The following is a 9,853-nucleotide window of genomic DNA, read 5'->3' on the forward strand; positions in this document are numbered from 1 at the left end:
AGATGTTCCACATGTGCTTTTCAAAAGCTCTTGTAGCTAAGCCAATAAACCAATTAGATCAGCCTAAACAAATTCTTACCGTTTTGAGAATTTCCTGTACCTTATGCATGTGTAAACATTTAAGCCATTATAAACATTGCAAGAGCAGAGAAACACAGTTCAGGCATCTGTTTGTTGAGTGAAGTTCTCCCAATTTTCTGTTTCCATGAGTTTCATAAAAATTCTCCTGGAGAAGTATCAGTAGATGAAAACAAACAAACTAATCCAAACAACTGTGGATCTACCATGTGGACAGTAAATTGTTATAAGCACTGTAATTCCATGATGTATTAGTCCTAGATGTCCATTACTGTGGTATAGCTTACTCTGAGGGTGCAGTACGAAAGAGAAAGAACTAATTTTCTTAGGAAATAATTCTAAGTATGCAAACACACACACTTACGTATACACCTTCACAAGTCTTATAAAAGAAATATTTAATTAAAGGGTGTTCTCTCTAACAAAGAGAAATCAACCAATCCATATTGCTTTGAATTAAGCACCTAAAGATAAGTCATTAAAAAAATAACAACAACAACTACAACAACCCTTCTATTTGTTCTGTGATTTACATTTTACAAAGTATTACTACATACGTATTTGGTCATGATGATAGTGACCAGGATGAGTATTTCTGTCTTGGCCAGGACAATGACTTGGGTTCTCAATAGAAATAGTTTAAAGGGTACACTATAGACAAATACGCACTATTTGTTAACACGGGACCTTAACTTTCAAGCATTCTGCTCAACTCCCCTCCATGACCTCCTCCACACGACCTCCATTGTCTCCAGCCAGATTCAGGGTCTAAGGCATCACACTGAACATATAACATTTTCTTGAAGCCTTGTTTTTATCCTAAATATTTGCATGTGAATTTCAAATATTCTGCCTTAATGTGTCCATATTCATCATGATATAAATGGTTCTCCCCTGCCTTGAAATCTTTCGGGAAAATGTAGCATGTTGATCATGTGGCTTTGAGTAGACCAGCGTACGATGTCACATATGGCCAGCTTAATTGGAGAAGCACTTCTATAATGCTGAACTATCAGACCCCAATGGACTGAAGTAGGTGCAGAAAGAGTACTCAGCCCCAAATATCCATCTCTCTGCCTGTTACCTTTGTACCCACTTATCCTTCTGGTAGGGGTGGGGAAAATATTAGGAGGCAACCGTCAAGGGGAAGAGATCCTGGTCCCTTTAGTGCACTGTGCAAACGGACCTCCCAGGGAGAGGAGAGCAGAATAATGCAATCCAAAAGGAGGAGCCAAGAGGAGACACAAAAAAGAAGAACAGAGAGTTGACCTACTATGGCAACAAAAAAGCTTTTGGTATTTCTACATTCTTAATTTTCAGGTCTCACTTCTTAGGGCTATCACCATTTGCATTTTTAATCCCGACCCATTAAAACGCTTCCCTTTGGGGACTAAATTGGACCCTTTTTCCTCCCAGAGGCTGGATTCTGACTACCATCATTCCCATACATTTTGAACTTTCTTCTGTCAACACCAGGAGCTTCACAATTAACCACAGATATCGTTTTCTACAAAAGGGAGATTGACACAATATGATATAGTCTTATCTAAAACATTAGGAGATTAATTCTCCATCTTTGCCCTTTCTTCTGCAAATCAACCTGGGGTCAAGGGATAACTCAGCTCCTTAATGTCTTCTGATTTTCTCCTTTGGGGGACATCTAGAAGTTATTGAATTGAATCAGGTCATTGCATTAATAATTTTTACCAAAGGCCCCACTGTACGTTCTACCAAAAAACACCTTCTATTTATTTGTCAACTCCAGTCATGATCCTGTGCCACCAGATCCATTAAACAGGTTATGCGATGCATAGCAGATGATAAAAAATACCTAATTCATGCCAGCCCCTGGGTGAGTGTCAGGAGTTAGGGTATCCAGGAGGGGGCTGGGCCAAAGGAGCTGCACTTGGGCCACCTGGAAACTCTGCTGTGCATCCCCAGGCCCCAGACCCTGGCCCTGTGCTCCGCAGACATGCAGGGCCGGGGTCATGCAGAGACACAAGAGGAACAGACAGGTGTCTATCCCACTGTACTGTGCCCATGGCACCTGCAATGGACTGAGCTGGGCCCAGCCTTTCCCCCTGTGCCAGACACCCCATTGGGGGGCTCCAGACCTTCCCTGTGTGGCCTAGCCCAGTCTGCCCCAGTCTCGCCGACCTCAGCCCCGTGTCCTGCCACCTGCTGGCTCTGGAGTCAGCACCGGGTCTCAGCAGAAGCCCAGTGATGCCCCAGAATGGGAGACAAGCCAATCTGTGGGCAGACTAGAACCAGCTCCATTCAACATTATCACTAGTTATTTGATAACAACAGAACTCTACTAGGTGCGATTTATATCTATTTTTATTTTTTTAATTTTAGGTAGAGAGTGGGAGCAGGGTAGAGGGGCAGGGGGAGAGAAAGAGAGAATCTTCAGTAAGTTCCATGCTCAGCGCAGAGTCCAACAGCAGGGCTGGATCCCACGACCCTGGGACCATGACCTGAGTGGAAATCAAGAGTCCCACACTCAGCCTACTGCATTACCCAGGTGCCCCTAGGTGCAGTTATATTGACAGTCATGCCTTATATGGCAAGAACAGCAATTCCATTGGAAAGCTGCCATTGTGGAAAAGTTGTCCAGCTTTCTGTTCCAGAAAATCCAGCATAGCAGCACCACACAGACCTGAGCCAGCCAGCCGGCCACATTGTCAGCATGGTTGTGGGCCAGCTCAAGCCCAGTGAAGACCCCATCATGGGGTTCTGCCAGATGTTCCCACTGAAGAACTTCAATGGTGCATGGGTTTGCTCCAATGGTATGTTCAGGCTTGCCCTGCACAACTTCAGCTGACCTCTTCCCAGCCCGGCACTCTTCTTATTTCCTCCTCGTCCTCTTCCCGACACTATGCACATGTCTCCAGATGATGGAATACCAGCCCCAAAGCAGCAGGGCAGAGGTGGGAGCGGGCTCAGGGCACAGCAGCGACAGGTATCCGCGTGGTGTTTGGATGCTAGATTAGTTGCATCTGACGAGTTTCCAGTGCCTGCCTTGGAAAGACTGAAGTAATGCAAAAAGTTGTCTTTTGTTTATTTTTGTTTGAATCTACTGACAAGTTGCTCAGTAATCCAAAGACGTGAAGGGGAAAACATCTGCTTCGCCCCCAGACATTGATTTGTTCGGATGTTTCAATGCCCCATGATACAAAAAAAGCCATGAAATCTTTCTTTCAAAAAACCACACACACACACAAAATAAACCCAATCTCAATAAAACAAAGAATCTGGCAACATCTCTGTGGGATAAGTAACCATATTTATTTCCATTTAAGGATCAACACACACAAGTTAATTCAGTTACTGTGGGGAATCCAGCTAATCCACAGAAGAGCCAAAATTCAAACCCAGGTCTGATTTGGAGAAGTAAGTCCTTCATAATTTTACTGTCCTGTGTCTTTCCCTTTAGTACTTATCCCAGAGAATTTAAACTTTAAATGTTCTTTTCCAATGTATCTAATGTTCCTTTAATTCTTCTTTTCCCCACAATGTATGCAAGTAAATGGAAAAAAAAAAGCATTTTGTTACTGTTTCTTTATTTATTTTGAGACAGAGAGAGCCAGAGAGAGAGGGAGAGAGAATCCCAAGCAGGCTCTGCACTGTCAGCACAGAGCCTGCTGCAGGGCTCGATCTCACAAATTGTGAGACCGTGACCTGAGCCGAAATCAAGAGTCCAACACTAACTGCCTGGGCCACCCAGGCACCCCAACCAAAAGTAATTTTTAAAAAAGGAATGGTCTACCAGTTACGAAGAAAACCAAGAAAAGGAAGCCTTTGTACTGTTGAAATATTTCTCATTATTTTCAATTTATTTTCTGAACACTATTTAATAAGAAAAAGAAAGGGTAAGTAGTTCTAGCCTTTGGCAATACTACTTAAATAAATCCCTCCCTCCATGTTCCCTATAAGAAGACACTATATTGTTGCTGAAGTATATTTTTACCTTCGAATTATAGTGTATCTAGTTTTCTCTGTAACACAAAGTTCAGAATTCCAAGATTACTTTTTATTATACTTCTAAAATTATAAGAAATTTAGAGACAGCTGTGGAAAATTGAAGAAAGTCTGTATGGAAAAACCACTTCCAATAATAAATAAAAGGACTAGGGTGTAGGCATGTGTATATGGTGAGAGAGAGTCTAACTGAACTGAAAACCTCCCCAAAGCAGCAACGGCAGCCCCTTGCCCTTTAATAATGTTGATCAAAAATTTTTGTCCTAAGTCATCAAAGTTGTGGCTGATTGGCTAAGTACCTCTAAAAACCTGGAAATTCTGTCAGGTCTAAGTTGAAGTATGCTAAACAGACTAAAAAAAATATCGCTTTCACCCTTAGAAAAACAAACTTTTTATTTTTATTTATTTTTAAATTTTATTTTTATTTATTTATTTTCGAGAGAGAGAGATAGACAGACAGAGCGTGAGCAGGGGAGGGGCAGAGAGAGAGAGGGAGACACAGCATCTGAAGCAGCTCCAGGCTCTGAGCTGTCGGCACAGAGCCCAACGCGGGGCTTGAACTCATGAATCAGGAGATCATAACCTGAGCTGAAGTTAGACACTTAACCGACTGAGCCACCCAGGAGCCCCTAGAAAAACAAACTTTTTAGACACTAGTTTTCTATAGTGTCACATAGCAATTTCCTAAGCACCCAATTTCTTCTAGGTGATACCTTACTTTGTTGTTCATTTTATGACCATCACTGTTGTCATTGTCCTTGTCATTTTTGCTATTCCATAGTACTTCCGTGTTCCTTTTGTGAGCTGGCATGGAGCTTGTTGAGGATGATGCCTTATGATTGGGTAAGTTCATGTCTATTACCATATGGGTTGTTGCAATAATAGTACTTATCTTCTAGATGGGTTACATAGCATGACAGTAGAGAAAGTAAGACAAAGAGCAGAAGCCTATTGTTTTGTGAAGAAAGTGACAAAAATGATATGGAACCCTGAATATTAATTTTATACAACTTTATGATCAATTTCTAGTGTCATCAAAACCTTTATTTAAAAGTCTTTAAAATTCCTGGGGCGCTTGGGTGGCGCAGTCGGTTAAGCGTCCGACTTCAGCCAGGTCACTATCTCGCGGTCCGGGAGTTCGAGCCCCGCGTCGGGCTCTGGGCTGATGACTCAGAGCCTGGAGCCTGTTTCCGATTCTGTGTCTCCCTCTCTCTCTCTGCACCTCCCCCGTTCATGCTCTGTCTCTCTCTGTCCCAAAAATAAATAAACGTTGGAAAAAAAAAATTTTTTTTAAGTCTTTAAAATTCCTTATCATTGGCTATTCAAACATGCTCAGCTCTGAATTAAGGTATGGATTGAGTTTATATCTTCTTTCTTCAAAAAAAAAATAAATAAACAAATGCCATAGTCTATTTTTGTAAGAAAGAACTTTCTAAACGTACTGGCTTTAAGAAATTAAGAAACAAATTGCTTATGTATCCAAGAGCCTTTCCACAGGAAAAGTAAAGATTTATATTATTTCGTGTTTACAGTTTCTTAAAACCACTCGTGCAAGCAGACGTGACCCACCGTATGATTTAAAGTAACCTGGAGCACATTTTGTGCGCACGCGCACGCGTGGGTGTGTGTGCACACATACAGACACATATTTGTTTTTAATTTGTTATATATGTGCCTGTTTGAGACAGTTCACTCTCAATTACTAGCTCACTGCGTTAACAGACTGAAGACTTATTCATAAGGAAATGTATGAGGTATACCCTCTACGCAGTGATAGCGACCACAAGCAGTTTTGGGATATGACTTACGTTACAAAGAGCGCTTGGTGTGCAATTGGAATACGTTGGACAACCAATTTAGGAAAAATGTATACGAAACAACCTGTATTCCGTAAATATCTTTTTGGTAATATTGGAGATGTAGCTGACATATCTGCAACACGTCCCCAAATCTTATTTTATTCAATTGCCAGAAGTCCAAGTTGCACAGAATTAAAGCAACAAGGCCGAATACAAAGCAGTATGGGGTGAGGGAAGTGGATGCCGTGTTGGGCCCCGAATCCACGTGGAAGGATTAGAGGACAGACAGAAGAAGCGCAAGATACGTTAACCTGTACATTTTTAGCTTTCCCAATTTGAAACTAAAACCGATCAAATGCAACTGTTTGTTCCCTCCGATTCTACAATGGCTCGCACACGGATCTTGCCGCTTACCCAAGAACCTTGTTCGTAAGTGGACAATTATTTCTAAACATAAGATTCCAGATGAGCTGCAGCAGATGCCATGTGAAACTCTGGAGAGCACAGATGGTCTGTCAACAGTTAATCAAGTAGCGGGCCCTAAAAGGCCCAAAGACTGCCGTCAACTCTAGGGTCTCTAAAGAGGATACAAAAACTTTTTGAGGGCTTGGCATCAGGGCTCTGTGACCTTACTGGGAGAACCAGACAGCAGTGCGGTGCACACACTCTCACACACACACATGCACATACACACACGCACGCACAAGCCACACTACGGAGCAGAAGAATGATGCCAAGAGACGGGCAATGGCTTGGGATATGGGTAATGAGATTTGAAGTCCTCAGCTCAGATCTTTAGTCTGTGTCAGCATCTTTAATCTTGTTCAATGCAACTGGGACGAAAAGTCATTAGCCTTTCCCGTCTGTTTCACATAATTATATAAAACGGCAGCGGGGCCCGCATCCTATTCTTGGATATCCCTGTCTACACTCGTTGGCCCCTAGGGGTTTCCCACCCCAAACCTTCAGAATACACTGTGATTATGAGAACGGTGTTTCATGATAATCAACGCAACCTGGTTTCGCGTGAAAATATCCAAGTCACTTAGCTCTCTGAGCCTGGAGTCCCCCCTCTGTAAAATGGTGTTTGTTAGTTGGCACTGTGGTCTAGGTAGAAATGTGTGCAGACAGAATGAGATCATCCGTGTGCGGACAGAGCACAGCGACACATACATTATCCCTGCAGAAAAAAGTTTAAGCAGTTGCAATCATGATGATGATGACGGTGGTGGTGGTGGTTTCCTCAAGGTCAATTTCTCATACATTATATCATTATTTAAGTATATAAATCAGTGCCTGGCGCACAACAGGCATTAGATAAGTATGTGTTGAAAGAATCAGCACATGTTTGGGGCGCCCGGGTGGCTCGGTCGGTTGTGGCGTCCGACTTCGGCTCAGGTCATGATCTCGCGGTCCGTGAGTTCGAGCCCCGCGTTGGGCTCTGTGCTGACTGCTCAGAGCCTGGAGCCTGTTTCAGATTCTGTGTCTCCCTCTCTCTCTGACCCTCCCCTGTTCATGCTCTGTCTCTCACTGTCTCAAAAAATAAATAAACATTAAAAAAATTGTTTTTTTTTTAAATTTTTTTTTAAATTTTTTTTTCAACGTTTATTTATTTTTGGGACAGAGAGAGACAGAGCATGAACGGGGGAGGGGCAGAGAGAGAGGGAGACACAGAATCGGAAACAGGCTCCAGGCTCCGAGCCATCAGCCCAGAGCCCGACGCGGGGCTCGAACTCACGGACCGCGAGATCATGACCTGGCTGAAGTCGGACGCTTAACCGACTGCGCCACCCAGGCGCCCCTAAAAAAATTGTTTAAAAAGAATCAGCGCATGTTGAATACAACGGCAAAACTCTGTAGCATGGATACTAACGCTGTCACGTCACAAAGAAAATATAGCTCATGTTCGGGGGGGTTTAAATGAATTCCCCCCCCACCCCCCGCAGCTAGTAACCAACAGAAGTGGGTGAGCAGAGATGTCCCCACTGTACCCTGTTCTATCGTGATGTCAATCCATTGTTAACTGGGCCAGGTCTCACTTGATCAACACGCGACACCGGGGAAGCAGAGAACAGGTTTTTACTTCGAACATGGGTGCTAAGTGATATCCAGAGGGATAGAACATCTCGCCTTAGATCATTGTGCACGTCTTGGGCAAATGGGTTGTAAGCTGATTTTAGCGATGTGGTTGAGGGATGGCAGAAAAATTTTGTTCCGGCCCCAGGATTTCCATGATCTTAGTGATGAGCCTAACCCAGTGGACACCTCTGGGCATGTCAGGCGCGAGAGAAGTGACATGCTATATCCCCAGACTTCATTATGGCTGTCATTTGGCCTCTTAGCTTCTGACACAGTGACCCATGCTATAAAGAGGTCTTTATCCCCCACCACTGCCTACAACCGTGAATATTCTATTTTGCACTTTGAAAAGTACATCATTGTGTATTTAAATACAGCTTCTTTCCTTTTATTTCTTTTCTACGTTCCACCAGAATGAGATGTGACAAGCATTACTAATGTTGCCCTCCCATTGAAAACCTTTCTCACAATGGCTCTGCTGCAAGAGAATATGATTCTTCAAAACACGTTATGATTGCCAACTGCGAGAGGGAAGCGAGAGGCTGTGCTGTCTACCCGGTCACAGATCGCTCTTTATTAGAGTACGTTTGGTGACCTAGAATATCTCTGCTTCTGAAAAGACATATCGATAATAATACTAATATATAAATATAACAATGACTAAGCCGTCTTGGTGCACTTAATATGCATGAGACATGCTCTGAGCAAGTTAGTCCTCACACGGGCTCGTTAGTGCCTTGGCCCTGGTCACATAGCTACACAGGAGCAGAGCTGGGGCTCAACGCAGGTGCCTCATTCAGAGACTGTGCCCCTCGGTGGTTACAACTTAGAGGCTACACTTTAAGATGCTTGAGGATGCCAATCGCTCTTTTTGGTGCTGACAGTTTGGCAGATAAAGTATCTTCATGCCTTCGTGAAGCGAAATAATGTCTCCTAGCGGCTTTTATAAAAGATGGGTAGAACATATAGGCACACGTAGAACATCACTGCATTTTTCAAACTGCTCTGGAAGAGCCTTTACCATGATGTTCAATATTCCATATGAAAGGCATGTGGGAAAACTCAGATAAGACAAAAAGTTGCCTCTCCTGACTAATTGATGTACCTCCCTTTATTAGAAGGGGGGAGCCAGAAAGCCTCCGATTTCCTATTTCCTCTGGCTACCAGGAAACTCCGGGAAAGCTTTATATTAACCTTAGTAGTTTTACAAAGCCAAAGTTTTCTTTTTTTTTCTGTTTATTTCCTTCTCTGATTCTCTATTACTTGACGCTGTATTATTATCATTTTAACGTAATGCAAGTTAATGAAATGGGCTTGCTTTAATGTAATCATTCTTAGTTTTATTGTTTAAGTATTTTTGTTTTCCCATCTTGAAACAGATCCAGTCTTTCAGAAAAGCAACTTAGCTGGACTTTTGTGGGTGATTTTTGCATATGACTTTGGTTGAACGAATGCTGGAATTTTAACATTCACATTATTCACTGTCCTGGAGAGACTCGCTGTTTTTCAGAAACCCACTAGGTATAGATGTGGTTGAGAAAAGAATATAATTTTATCTGACATCTTTCAACAGACTCCTCTCATAGTTCAAAATTATACCGAACATGTTACATGAAATCCAAAGGGATAATAAGACTACTATAAATTATGAAAAGTCATACACATAAATCAATCACATTAGATTATAATTATAACCCTCATTCACATCAGACTAATAAAAGGGTTGATCTTTGACATATAGCTCTGGGCAAAATCGATCCAACGTCCTAACTGCAATATAAAGGCTTTTTGAATAAAAACACAATATGTGAATTTGTCCTTAAGGAAGTATGGAGAATTCTTTGGCAGACTTAATCAAGATACAAAGATACTTGATGACATTTATAAAAAACAGAACCTCCTGACTCATTTAAATA

At 42.3% G+C, this 9,853-nt stretch overlaps 1 pseudogene; it reads left to right on the plus strand.

Moving 5' to 3' along the window:
- Positions 1-2,311: 2,311 nt before the first annotated feature.
- Positions 2,312-2,902, plus strand: LOC125163760 (nuclear transport factor 2-like; annotated as a pseudogene).
- Positions 2,903-9,853: the final 6,951 nt, after the last annotated feature.

Source organism: Prionailurus viverrinus, chromosome A1, assembly GCF_022837055.1.
Source record: "Prionailurus viverrinus isolate Anna chromosome A1, UM_Priviv_1.0, whole genome shotgun sequence".
In the NCBI taxonomy this organism is placed as follows: domain Eukaryota; kingdom Metazoa; phylum Chordata; class Mammalia; order Carnivora; family Felidae; genus Prionailurus; species Prionailurus viverrinus.